Here is a 15,050-nt window from a genome sequence, read left to right on the forward strand (position 1 = left end):
TGTCATTAGGCTTAAAGGCTATGTTTAATCTATGTTTATTCTTCTTATGACTTGATGTATTACTCAATACCTCAGTGTATTATTAGCTGATCTTAATGGAGCTTTTTATTACTGTTTGAGCTTTTTCATATTTCAGGTGACTTGTCTGTGTTTCAGGCAAGGCTTCTACTGCACCACAGAAGCAGCTTCTAATTCATTGAAACTATGTCACTGTGGAAAACCTTATGAAGTATTAACAAAATAGACACATAGTTTCTATTACAGAAATTCTAATTGGAGATGTGTGAAAATTCCATATTATTGTGTGGATTTGGTTTGTTCCTTGTGTTGTTGGGAGTTTTTTAAAGGTAGGAAAGTTGGTGACAAAAATTAGTGAAAACATACCTAAAAAAATTGTGGCATGTTGCAGTAAGGTCTTCAAAGCATTTAAACCAGATCTCTGATGCTCAGAAACTTCTGTCTAAAAGCAGATTTTTTTTAAAATCAAGTGTGAAAAGGGAAACAAAGAAAAGCTACTGTATCATATGTTGGATTTTTTAATCCTTCTATCTATTCCTAATGTCTAGCAGAGACCTTTCCTATATGCGTTTCTATCTCTAGGTGTTTTTTCTAAACACCTTGAAAATCATGTGGAGGATAATTCTGGATGTACTACTTCTTATTCATAACTACACATTTCCCTATTTCAGTATAATTTTTCTCCCCATCCTCTGCTCCACACAATGGTATAATATTTTTGTACACTAATTCCTTTCAAGGAAACAAAAATATTTTGACAGCTGAGCTGGCCGATTTGTTATTTATAATAGGCAAAAAGTTTCCCCAACTGTTTAAATCTCACACACAATATTTTGGATGGGAGATGGAGAATAAAACTACTGCAAATGAGGGGTTTATGGTTTGTAGAAAAATTAGAAATGAACAGCAATTTTTTCCCCCCAACCATTGTGGGTCACATCTCCTGGGCCAAAACCCACAGGAGCCAACATAGCATTTCCTTCCTCCCCACTCATGCTTCCCCATATGCCTCATTTCTTTGAAACCTATGAAATCCTAGGGAGGGTTAGATATACTCTCAGAGCTGCAAGGGTTTGTACTTATAGAACAAAGTTTTGTGATAGTGTTGGGCTCTGCCAATTCATTCAGGATAAAGTCCTTTTTTCTTGTAATGCTGGAGAAAATATCAACTGAATTTCTCATCAAACTCTTCAAAATCTGAAAAACAATAGTAAAAATAACTGTTATTAATAATCTTAACAAAATGTGAGGCTGTTCAGTAACCTTAAATGAGCCAAATAATGGCATAACTGATGTTTTTCAGATACTTGTTTTCTTGGTATGGTTATGTGAAACCCACAGAGATGTCACTCTAATTACAAACAGGCTTCCAAAACTGTGCTGAGATAAAAAAGGCTCCTTTTATAAAGGAACCATAAAGTAATGGGTGGGTTAGCCATAGTTCTTTCCTTTTTAATAGCAGGTGTTAATATTGTATATTACCAAAAATCCCCTCAACTTTTTAAAAATACATTTCCCAGTGCCACACAAACTTCAATATTCAAGTTAAAAAAATCTTGACAAAACAAACCACAAGGAAGATTGGCTGTTTCATTGCTGAGTCCCCAAAACTTTGGGATCATCAACATGCAGATGCCTAAGGTATCCATGGAAGTGATAAAGGCACAAAATTCTTGTGTGAGCAAATGCATATTGGTCCCCTACAGCTATGGGCATCTACATTTACAATTTGAATGAGTTCTTGTAAATTTTATTATTATAAATGTTAGTTCTAGCTAACTAGCTTTTTAGCAGGTGTTTATAATGGGAGCAAACTATACATAAGCACATTATTTTACCCAGTCTTAGTGTTCTTTTTAGGGATTTTTTGGTCCTTTGAAGCAGTGGCTGTTTTTCTTCTTTGAATTTAATTATATAATAAAATTTAACTTGCATGTGCAAAAACAGCTGTTGATTCCTCCAACTTTTACACTTTTAACTGCTTGTCTGAGGTCATTGACTTAGCTGTGATTTCCTGTTCTCTGCCAAACGCATTATGATATCAGAAAACAATGAATTCACTGAAATAAATTAAGCATGGTTTTATGTTCAGAATGATATTTGCACATCTATGTAAAACTATTGGTTTCATAGAATCATTTTAATTCAAAATTCCTGGCCATGTTAATATCCCTGTCTCACCTGGATGTTTGTTGTTTGGAAGAAAGACTTTGGAAATATTACGAGGAATAAGTGAGAAAAGCAGCATATGAGAAATGTTGTTTATCTGACACCTTACATCACTGAGATCTCTTGTTTGTCTATATCTGTGATTCTAGTCTCAGAAAAAATACTCCTTCCTGCACTGAAATTCCAAGGAAAAGACCTGATCCAATTTTCTGTGCACTTGTTCCACCCAGTTTCAAGGGACCTCCTTAGGTCTTCTCAGAAGGTCAGTGTGTAGTCCAGAAAAGACAGTCTTGGTTACTTTTGATGTAAAATATGGATGCTTTGTGCACTTGTAGCTGAGAAGTTTCTCTCTGAATTTAATCTCTGTTCATGGTAATTAGGGGCGGTGCCGTGGTGTAATGAAGAGCACTCCAGACTCCGAATCCCAAGGTCATGAGTTTGAGTCTCAGTAAGGACTGTCCCCTGGCAGTTCAATGCCTCCCTGACATCAGATCCCATCAGATCTCGGATGCTCAGCAGGGTCAGCCCTGGTTTGTACCGGGTGCTGTGACAGTCCCGAGGACTTCACTGTCACTACTGTCTAAGCTTGCTCAGCCGTGGCAGATGGACCTTAGGACTTAACCAGTGGGCCAGTTCGTTTGCGAAGTTTGGCCATACATATACATACATGGTAATTTTACCAGTATCTACCATCTTGCTTAATTTTGGAAGCTGCCATCAGGCTGACTGACTTCACTGAAAGATGAGTGAATCATTTGTAATGGTAAGACTACTGCTGGGGTTTGGAGACAACAACCAGCTGTGTGATAGGAGCTTAGTGCCACGGCTCTCCTGAGCTAAGAGCATAGAGAGGGGGAATGGACCTGCTGGAAGAATTACAGTTGAGCATAAGTATGTGTCAGGAGGTTTTGTTTGGGCATATACCAAAGCCATTGATTATGAGGAGATTTACTGTTCAAGACTTTTTATTTACAATATAACTGAAGTCAACTATTGTCATCCTAAAGCAAGGACTGTGATTTCTAGAGGGTTTTTTAGAGACTTTCATGGAGTCCCAAGCATAAACTTTGAAATAACATTGGCTAAGAAAGGCAATATTCTTTCCTTTCCACATATTTGTTGTGCTGCATTCTGCTCTCTATTACACATGGTAGAAGTCTGGAGTTAGCTCTGTGATGTTCAAAACACTGATCCCCCATATACACCAGTGTAACACACAGCAGAAATGGGACTAGGCAACTTATTAAACTCTTCAGAGGTTGAGTCTATCCTACCCACTACCTTTTTTTCAAAGTTACCTTTTTATTGGCTAGTTTCAGTAGAGCCTCACATGTCATTTTAAGTGCAATCTTTACACATTTTTTCCTTTATAGTCTATTTTCCTTTTTTAGACTGTACAAGTAGATTTTGCAACTCCAAACATCAGAAAAATGCACCAGCTTCTTGACACTGATGCTAGGGAGAAAGACAATGTTGCTCTGCAAACACTGAATTTCTCTTTCTGATGTTACCAAAATATGTAAATTCATGTCATCAATTTTTTTCAGTTTGCACTCTTTGCTTTTTGAGGAGGAAGTGGAGTAAGGTGGGAAGATATATGTGGATTAAAAAACAAGGTAAAGGGTCTGTTCCAAAATAGTATCACTAATATAACAATGCATTGAGAGCTGTGAGGAGCAACAGGCTTCAATATCATCTAACCTCACTAGGGAAGCAAGTCATAACAAAACACTCAAAAATGCATTACAGAAGGAAAAAAAACCCAACAAAACAGAACAAAGCAAAAAAACAAACAAAGGAAAAAAACAACAAACAACTAAGTGAAATCATGACTGCATATCCAGGGGTCTTTCAGTCATCAAATAAGCTGCTAATCATATCTCAAAAGTTCTGTTTCAATCAGTTTGGGTAAGTCATTTTTGTAAGTTCATGCAAAGTTTAAAGGAATTGAAATAGTACCAATATAGTTTCTGACAAGGTAGACTGACATAAAAGCCCTTCCCCCCCCCTTTTTAATAATATCTACTATATTAGCAGTTAACTGTTTTTTGAAGAGGAGAGACATGCACCTTATCTCCCTGACATGCCAGAATTGACTAGCACAGAAAGATATCTGTAAAACACACAGCAGCTTCTGCAGATGGATGGTAGTACACGTGAAAGAATACTACCAGGTATAGCTGATACTGACCTAAATACTTGCAATATTTCTTTACCATAGCATTAACAATTGGTGATTTACATGTAGGGCTTCTGTGTCCAGTCTCTCAAAAGAAAGTGCCATAGTTTAATTTTGATGAGACTTTTGCCATTATCTCAGGTACAGAATTACCTAAACTCATGGATAGAAAAAATCTTAAATATCCATGTATCTACAAAAGCATATTACGTAGTTTACCATACAGACAAGAACAGAAAGGAAGAATGCTGCACTGAGGCAACCCTTTCTGCTGTTTTTAGTAATTGAAATTATTTCATTTAAATACTATACCCTGAGATTAACTGAGTAGTACAGATAAATGCTAATTTTATTTCAATCCGGTTTAAAAGTAGCAGTGAATGCTGAGCCAAATGCTGTAGACTTGTGTCTTATAAGCAAATAAATTTCTGATATGAAGTCATCTGTGTGTGCACACGTAAGTGCTCTTCCCATAGAGTTTTAGTTCTCCAAATGACTTACCTGTAACCTGTTGCTAATAATGTCAGTGTATTATGTGAAGTGTTATCTGTGTCTACAGTTTATTTAGGTAGCATCCCTGATTTTTTACAATCTACAAAATTTACTGAGTCTATACTAAGTGGGAGAAATGGGTTATCAATTTTGAGCAAAAGAGAATTGTTCAGCTCTCAGAAGTTGCATGATTTTTCTAAACTGGCAGTTTGTTCCCTTTGTAACTAATAAGAATTTGATTTTTGGACTTTTTAAAAGTCTAAGTGGTGTCAGGACTTAGAAAAAAGAAATATTGCCACTGAGGCTGTAAAGGTGTAAGATGCTGCCCTTGAAAAGAAGAAATTAATTGTTCTCCTTTACAAAAGAATGAATGAAAGGGTAAAAAAAGATAAGAGGTGGGAGCTTACTAGATGCAAAAGCACCTGTGGAAAATTATCGAGTGACCATTTGAGTTTGCCTTTACTTCCTTAATCTGTCTCTTTAAATACTACTTTTTTTTTTCTCCTGATGTGTACCTCTATACACTATTAGCCACCTTTGTGTTTCAGTACTGGGGAGAAAAAAAATTTCCTTTTACCTTTCCAGTAGGTTAGAGGTTCAGGAGGTTACTTGGGTCAGTTCACTGGTGACAATTAGTTTTCACAGAGAAACTCTTAACCTCAACCTGATGCAAGAAATGGAGAACTTAATCTATTTTAAAAGTCATTTATCACTGTAGGGTGACCTTGACAGTTACTGCAGAGTTCCTAGCAAAACCCTAGGATCTTCTGGTCAACAGCAAAGTAGTGGTTGCTTTTAGGGTCCCAGAAGTACATGTCACAGGCTGAATATTGATTAGGGAAACCTGAAGTAAGCTTTCAACTCCAGAAGAGTTTCCTTGTTGAAGAGAGAAGTCCAAGGCATTTTGGAGCAGCAGTTTGAGATAGCTTGCACTGCTGTCATATTAATGGTCCTCAAATGAAGACTTCATGCTGTTAATTATTCTGAGAGAAAGCAAATTAAGCTGTCTTCTCCACACTGAGGACACAGCAAAACAAACAATTTGTACTAAAGTGACAAAGCAATTTGGCATTCACTGTAGTTTTTGATGACAGTCTACAAAAAAAAAAAAGAACAGGGTCAATAGGAATGATAAAAGCTTTCTGCTGTGATGTGCTGCTAATCATCCTCATGGAAATCATCTTACTGATATTAGAGACAGTTTAAACATTGGCTATTCAAAGCTGAAGTGAAGCTGATTAACCATCCACTCTCCTGCGGTTATGCAGGGCCAGTAGGTTCTTGCACAACTTAAAACTTCAAAAGAAGAAACAGGTCCTTTTCACTTGTGACTTAGGGAAACAAAAATGGTTTAAATAAAAAACAAAACCCCAAAAATATATCTTAAGAGATGTCCATATAAAACCCTGTAATGGCTGCTGAGAGAAGTCCTGCTACTCTAGTAAAAAACAGAACGTGTATTCCAGCATGTATTAGAATATTGTTATATGCTAAAATATAGGATGCTTTCCCTCTGATTACCTAAAAGTTAAAGACTTGTGACTTATGTGAGCAGAAATTCTGCCCCTTCTCCCCCAAGGTCTGACATTTGAATAGTCCAGTTCAAGCAATTATTTATCAATATTTTTTGATTGCAAGTAGTCATATATACTAGAGTTGCAATATACTACTACAGGCTTGACTAATGAGTGAAAAATTAAGTATAACATCTCTTCACCTCCATAAACTGGCATTGAGTTTCTGGCAGTTTACAGTAAAAAAAAATAAAACTAATTTTAATAGTAAATTAAAAATTCCAACTAATTGGGGAAATGGCATTTGCTTCCAAAGGAAAGTAAGTTAGAGTTGTCTGAAAAACACAAATGGGGGAAAGAAAGTGTTTATTTAAAAAAAAAATCAGATATAGAAAAGGGATAGGGTTATTTAGTGGGCAATGATAGTAAGTCAAGGAACAAGTGGGCATACATTGAAAAGGAAAACAGAGAAAGATTTGCTAGTAAGTTCCAGTATCTTAATTCTGGTAACATAATCTGGCCATAACTCAGTCTTACTCCCAAGTAAGTCAAGCTTGCATCTGCTTTATATCATCTGAGTGCTGCAAAGAGCTGCAGCAAACCAGTTGCAGCATACCTGTGAATTAAGACTTTTGAATAGCTATTCAGATAACACTTTTTTTCACACAATAGAAGGGCAGTGTTAATACAAATCTGTAAGTGACAGCTTGAGAAGTGAGCACAGTTGTTTCACCTTTTCATAAATTGTGCATATTTCTGCTTGCAACAAAGAGCAGAGAGTGCTCTTGGGCAGTGCACATTGGGATTTTTTTTCTCTGTCATTCCAGGGAAACTTGTTCTGTCTCAGTCTCACTCTCCTGTATAAAGACTGGCATGTAAACACATGCCAGATTGTATGGGGTAGTTATATTATAGGCAAACATTCAAAAAGGATCAGAACAAGCCTATCACACTACTCTTGCATAACTTGCAGAATGCTGAATTAACATGTTAGAGTCTTACGTACAAATACAGTATGCCCTATTTTCAAGGGGGTTAGGTGTTTTGAGGGTTTGAGGGGTTTTTTGTTTGTTTTGCTTTTTAAGACTTGTTTTTAGCAGAATGACATTTGCCTGTCCTTGCCAGTTCCCTTTGTTTCCAAACTACACACAGTTTCTCACCCTCCCATTTTGTCCCAAGCTGACAAAGAGCTGAAGATCTCAGAGATGATGCTTGCACAAGCTTTATCAAAGAAACAAAATGCAAAAAAATCATTGTGTTTCTACACCCATCCAAGCCACAACATGTGAACACGTAGAGCATAAATTTGATGGAAATTAGGCTATGCCAATGCTGCATGTTATGTAACAGTTTGATTTACCAAATACCTATAATAGCCTGTGTCTTTCCATAGCATTTTAATTTAAATTGACTTTCCTCAGCTAACAAGATTAACTGTAATGACTGCAGATATGTAGATATCATCCTTCCTATCACATGGTTATTTTTGTGATTGCAAGTTTTAGGTTGTGTTGCTCTTTGCTAAGCACAGTGATGCACACTCGGCTCTGTCATGTGAAATGCCAACTGCAGTGTGTTCTAAAAGCATTGGCAAGAAAGTGGCACCGTTTTTTTTTTTTTTTTTGAAAAGGGCAAGATTGTGTTGACTTTACTTCAGTTTATGAGCACCGCAGTTGACAAGTCAGACTTACAGCAGTATATCTGTAAGCAATCTTCAGACTCACTGCTGCTTGTGTGACAGCACTGTGGAGCCTGGCATTGCCATGTGTGACTTGTGCAAAGAAATAGACTTTTGGGTTTTTGATGTTACTGCATACAACATGCTGACCTGCATGTGTAGCATCGCGTAGGAAAAAAGTGCTCCTACTATGGCCAGTTTTAAAACATTTATTAAGATTTTTTAAATCAAATTGCAGATTGTGCATAAGCATTCTCAATACATATTTATATTGAGTTGCACTTAAATGTCCTTACCTGTAGCATCCAATCTGTTAGCCTTACTAGTTTTTAAATGATGTGGTGTTTTCCCTTTAGCTTGTGTTTGAATTGGGCACATAGAACAGATCATTTCCTCAACAGTACAATCTGAATAGAGACTACAAATGTGTCTGCTGTGGATATGTTTTAAATGGGAGGATTTTTCTTTGCAGCACAGATACTTACCTGTGCAGATGTTGCTGGCAGAGTGAGCCCCATGCTATCCTGTAAACATCCAGGGCAGTAGATCATATGCCAGGGCAGAAGTGTGGGAGTGATTAAGACAATATGTAATTTGACTGTCCTCACCTGGTAATCAGTCTCTAGAGAAGGATATACAGCTTTCTTTACCCTGAAGTGATGCTGAACCTATGTCAGGAGTGGACAGATTGGCATCGTGACAAACCCCTGCACTTCCTGTAAACACAATGAAAGCTGGAGGTGCTCTGTTTTCTACCTCTGCAACACTAATGTACTGCTGGACTTGGATTATCTAATGTGAGCTTTTAAAACTGCCAGTAAGGAAAATTGCAACAATTGTGTACCAACTCCAGTGCCCTAAGACTGTGAAGGAAAAGCCACGGAAGCATGGAGAATCATTAATTTTTCCCATGGTGTTTGACTCGGCATGTGATCTTTTGGCCAGGAAAATACTTGAGGCAGCGCAGTTAGTAACACTTCTCCCAGAGGCTGTCATAACTATGCTTTAGACACTGAGTCACAGATGTTTACTCAATCATCATCACACACCCTGGTTTCTAAGAATTACACAGAGATGGGTTCAGCAAAACTCATTTCGTGAATGGCCCTTTCTGATAGCAGGCACCCCATGTATAAATTCTCCCCATACATTTTTCTGCAGTTCAAATTACAGTGCTTGATTAATTGATTTGACTGAAGAGAATGCACCAAGTAAAGTTCAAATGGAAAGAGTAAGCAGCTGGACACATGTTCGCTTTCTTTCACAGTCTTGTTAGTTAATTTTGGCAGATGATTTCATGCAAACTGTGGTACTGAAGTGTATTCACAGTGCTGTCTCACTGAATATAGATAAAGTTCCCGAGCTGTTGAAAGTGTGAAATACATTTCATATAGGGCCAAATTCTAGTCCTGTTGATATCTGTGGGAGAATTGCTGTGCTTTCAGAGGATTGGTATTTGGCCCCTAATGTACTCTGAAAGTTGTTGACTTGAAATTGGGTTTTTTATTATGAGTTTTACTAGAAATGGGTGTTTGGGCAATATATAGTGCATCAGAAACATTTTGTTGTTGCATAGATAAAATTCCTTTCACCAGGCTGATTTTAGCAAGCTTGTTGGATGAATTTTCTAAATCATTCAGACAGAATACTTGCTTTAAAATTGTGGCTCATGCTCCTTAAAGGAAGTTGATAGCATCAAATTTAATGGGAGTAGGAGATTAGCTGACTTTTTGTACTATAAGCAAGCTTCCTTAAAGAAGTCCCAAAAGCTGGCAAAGCCTGTGATATACCCACAATAGCTCTTTGGTTTCAGTTTTTATTGTGTGCCATCAATAGGCAGAAGGAGGTCTTACTGATTCAGAATTCTGACTAGTTCTGAAGTTCTGTAGTAGTATTGTATATCCTTGTCCCCAGCAAAATTTTGCACTCGGTGCAACTCACTAGTAAATTAAAATAATCATTTGCATCAGGAAAGATTTAGACATTCTATAATTATAATTATTATTATTATTCCTTCCATACATGTAAGAATGACACCTGTGCATCACCCATGCTTCTGGGGACTAAGCTAAGAAGAAAGGAGGTGTTAGGAAGTGTCACTGTGAGAGCAAGCAGTGGGCTGCCAGGGACACACAGGCTGTCATGCACACTGCTGCTGCTCTGCTTGCAGAGGTGAGACACGTGTGGAAAACATCTAGTGTCTTCCTCACATGGATTGCACAAAACCTGCATGAAACAGGATCAGTATTAATTGCTAATCTCAATCAAAGTTACAAGATCTAAGTAAAGAAGAGCATTAAAAAGCAAACAAAAAATAAGTACAGACTGAAAAAGAAGTGATGCACTCTTAATTGTGCCCTGAAACTATCAACCTACCACTCAAATGCATTAAATGCTTTTTTGCCTCCAGTCTCACCACATTTTCCTTCATTGTCAGAGACCGTATTCCTTCCTGGTCACTTTTTGTGGAAAGATGGACAGTTTTGCTCTGACAGCAGAACATAGCTGTTAAGGTTCATCTTTGGAAATCCGAGGTGGTGAAAGATATTTAGTAGACCACACCTACCCTAAATTAATACCTAAGTTATAGTCTACCTTGCTGAAATTTTAGCAAATAAGATATCACATTTCCCTTGGACTTTCTCTCTTTCCAGCCTGGACTTTGATAGTAATGTGGATGCAACTTGGGTTTGTAGATCAGCAAATCAGTTTAATAAAAATTTTCTCTTTCTAAACAAAAAGTGCAAAATACTGTGTAGCACTTTGTTAGGAAATTGCAACACACCTGATGTGATATGTGCTTGGGAAGGATGTTCTTGAAGCTGTTACTCTGTCTTTACTACATTTTCATGTTTTGTGACAGCAGTGGTCAATAAGGATGAGAAGGTTTAGATTTCACTTTCAATTCCTTTGGTTGCAAAGAAAAAAACTTCCAGCTTCTGAAAAGGTAAAACCTTAATAGAAACTTCTCAATGTGAATTTTGGAGGCATAAAAATAGCTGGTGAATCAATTTTGGAAAAGCCCACTGTCTGCACTGTTACCACTGCAGTTACACCTGAACTGCCCTGTGGACTTCAGCCAGCCCCTCTCCAGCTATTAGGGAGTCTTACAGTTATACAGACTAGGTACAGGGATGTCACCCTTTGGGCACTGCTGCACCTTTTCTATAGGGTGGCCATGTCTCCAGAAGGTAGTTCATTGCACTTAGGACACGCATTTAGACTAAACAAGTTATCCTTTCTTCTTCATAAATTAAAGAAGCATGAAAGGATAGATGAGCCACATGCCATAGGAATTACGCTATTTATGGCCTCTTATGTGTTCATGGCTGGACTGATGCACCTAGAGATGGGGTTGCTGTGAAGCTGTAGGATTTACAGCAGTCCAAGGCTAAACACAGAGTATCTGCAATAGGGAAGTGAAGATGAAGAACATGAGTGAACATGACAATAAAGCAATCAGGAATTTGTATCCAATGTAACATATTACATCAGATTTCACTCCTAAGGTGGGTTTCAAAAATCATGGAACACTTTCTTGAAAGCATCTGAGCTCTGGTTCAGCTGTTCCTCCCCCAGACCACAAAGCCATAGGAAGACTGGCAGCAACAAAAAAGGTGGTGTCAACTTGGACAGATTGATACAAGGGATTTGACCTCTTTAAGTGCTAGAAAAGGGAAACCAAAACTCAAACATAGCATGCTTGTTATTCTTTGTGTCAGATCAAATAATATGTTCCTCTATAGGCTGAAGTATATTAATGGAGTTGTGTGATTAAGAAGAAAAAAAAAACTGAAAAAAAGAAGGATGACTAAAATATGTATATGTAGCTAGACAGTATATTTTCTTTTAGGAAAATCTGGAATAAAAGCAACATTTATGCACACTAAGCAGATGTTTATGATTAGTTCTTAGTTGACATCACCCAGCTGGCCATGGATGGCTTTATGGTGGAGAGAGCATTTGAAAATGTCACATGTTTATATTAATGAGAACATGGCAGCCATGATAACAGGGCAAAAGTGCTACATTTCCCATTTTAGGTAACTCTTTCAAATCACATTACAGTACAGTGAAGTAGACTGTTGTCACCAAGAGAGTGTTTCCAGTTTTCTGTAATGACATGATATACATCTCTATGCATTAGAGTTCATTCTGAGGATTAGACATAGACAAGTGGTATATGGATGTATATCTGTAAACATCTTTTGTCACAATGGAAGAAATCAATAGGTAATAAAGGTGTTCTTCCAACTGTATTTTATAAACTATATTAGTTTAGAAAATACTTCATGGCAAATATATTGGCTTGAATATGATAATGCAATTTTTTTTTCATATTTTCTGTATGGGTCAGGAATATGATATTTTAGAAATGTGAAATGTTCCTCAGGACCTTAAACTGTTTTCCCATTTAGGGAGATTAGCTACTAATTGCATGGGCAACCTTCTCATATGGGAATGTAAATAATTTGTGCACGACATATTTGCTGTATCCTCAGTTATAAAGTTATCAATTAGGACATATTTGCAGAAATACATAGAAAGCATTTAGCTCCTTTTTAATAAAAAATATTAAGCAAAAAGTGATCCTACATTGTGAGAATGAAAGGATAAATAAGTCTTGATGACATTTTATTCATCATTACAAAGTGTTTTGCAAATTTTTACTCAATATTAAGTATATAAATGTTGAGATGTTGGCAATGCCAATTCCAGCTTAGAAAAAAGCCTCCCTTGTTTCTCAGTCTCTTTGGAGAAAATTTGGAGGAGAGCACTCATCTGAATCAAAGCTATTTAACTTCCTCCATGACCAACCTTTGCTGTAGCATTTGAAATTTTTTCCATTCTGAGGTGTCTTTCTAGTACAAAGCATGTATTAAAAATATTCAAAGAAGTTGCTAATTAGTTCTAATTAAAATAAAACACTTTGAAAATTTTCTCTGTAGAATTGAACCTTAAAAAAGTCAAAGAATAAAAGGAGGAGTCAGCATTTTCATTTACTAAGCAATGGGCTTCATTTTTTGGTATCTGGTTGCAGTTCCCTGAACTTCATGGACAGTCAATCACTTCACCGTGCCTTGTCTTACAAACTTGGACAGAACTGAAGCAGAGGGGCTTTGGAAGAGTTGAGTGCTCTGGCAAAACAAACCCAATGAGCAGCCAGTGTTTCCCAGAGCTCTTGCTGTGAGCACAGGAATATGTGGGAGCAGGGCTGGTGGGAGCTGCTCAGGCAACCCCATGGGTGGGCAAAGAAGTGGCTTCGCAGGGGCCCATGTGCGGCCCCAGCTGCACCGTGCCCAGGGCTGATAAAGAATACAACTCCTGCTGCCAAACTGCTCCTTGGTGTGATGTTTAATTTCATCTGCTGTTGCGTCTGTTGAGAAGGTGATTCCTGTTCGAAGGTGTTTCACAGCAACCCTCTCAGCAAGGGGTGACATGTGAGTGTGACACGTGGACAAGTGAAAAATTTGGGTCACTCAGTCTTCCAAAAGCATGTTGCATCTAGGCCCACAAATGGGAAACTTTTGAGTGGGTGGACACACAGTTACTGCAGTAAGCAACAGCTCTAAACCTACAAGTCCTGCCAACAATAAGGGAAAAAAAAGTGTTTCTTGCTTTGTTTTTTTTAATAATTTCTCAATCTGTTTGAAGTGCTTTGACTATCTTGTAATCCAGTAACATCCTCAAGTAAAATCTCCAATATGTGTGCTATGCCAGAATGATGTGCTTACCTGAACATTATCCAGGATCATTGGGCTACAGAGCTGCCCAGGGTTTGAGTGAAAGAGATCTTCTGTACAGATGCTATTGGCACTCTGGAAGCAGTCCTGTTGGGTGAAACCAGCAAAGAACTTGATTTACTTTTAATCTGTAAGCATTAGCCTCTTTTCAAATGAATAGAGTTGACACGAATTTTTTCCAGGGAAAGGTTAAGATGAAGCACCGTGACTCAGTTCTCCACCTGAAATAAAGTTAGACACAAGTATTGCTGTCTACAAATAATAGGGCTTTTTTCAGGCTTCAAAGAAACAATATATTTACTTTTTTTATTTCATAGATGATATAGTTGTCTAACTATTAACATTCAGGAAGCAAGTTTTAACTGTTATGTGATTCTAACGACATGTAAATGATACAAACAAAACCTCAGAATGTGAACCATCTGCGTTTTTGTTAAGTGGTGTGAGTTACAATTAAACTCTCTAGCATCTATATTCATTTTGTGCTACATGGAAAGGCAGTGCTAAAATTGCTATTGTCATATACTGCAGCACAAGTTAACTGATTTTTCTTCTTGACAGATTATATTGTGGTCATTAGGAGAATATTAATTTCCAGAATGTCATGGTGTTTTTTTTCTGGTCTCATTCTCTAGCATGTTTTATGTAGAACATTGGTCTTCCTGCACCTCGATGTGCATACTTGAGTGCAGGTTTGAAGGACAAGGATGATGATGTTTCCTGAGCAATTATTAAAATTAAATTGGAGCATAAAGTAATGATTCCAGAAATTAATAAGTGCTTCTTTCTCTAGTACAAGCAGTGTATCTCAATTATATCACTTAAACCTGGTTATGGAAGAATGCAATTCACTCTGGTCTGCAGAAATGCCTCATTGATAGACATTCTCTTATATCTTAACTTGGAAAAACTGTTAGCATACTATGCTCACCAAATTGTTTAGCTTTGTGTACTAAAAAACCCACAGTAAATTAAAGCAGGTATTTCAAAACCCATACACTTTGGTCAACATGTAGTTGTAGGACTAAGAAATTAATGAAATACAGTAATCTGGAAAACTAAAGGAATCTACACTGGCTTTTGTTGCCTTTCAAAAACTTTCAAAGAAATGTGACACTCATACACCCACCACCATTGTTTTTTTAGAGCAAGTGATCAACAAACCTACCCAAATGCAAAATTACCAGGAACTAACAGTGAGATCCCTGTAAGTGTTGAACCCTTTCTTGCAGCTGCAAAAGCTATGGCACAGGAAT

Source organism: Pithys albifrons, chromosome 5 (assembly GCF_047495875.1).
Source record: "Pithys albifrons albifrons isolate INPA30051 chromosome 5, PitAlb_v1, whole genome shotgun sequence".
Classification (NCBI taxonomy): Eukaryota; Metazoa; Chordata; class Aves; order Passeriformes; family Thamnophilidae; genus Pithys; species Pithys albifrons.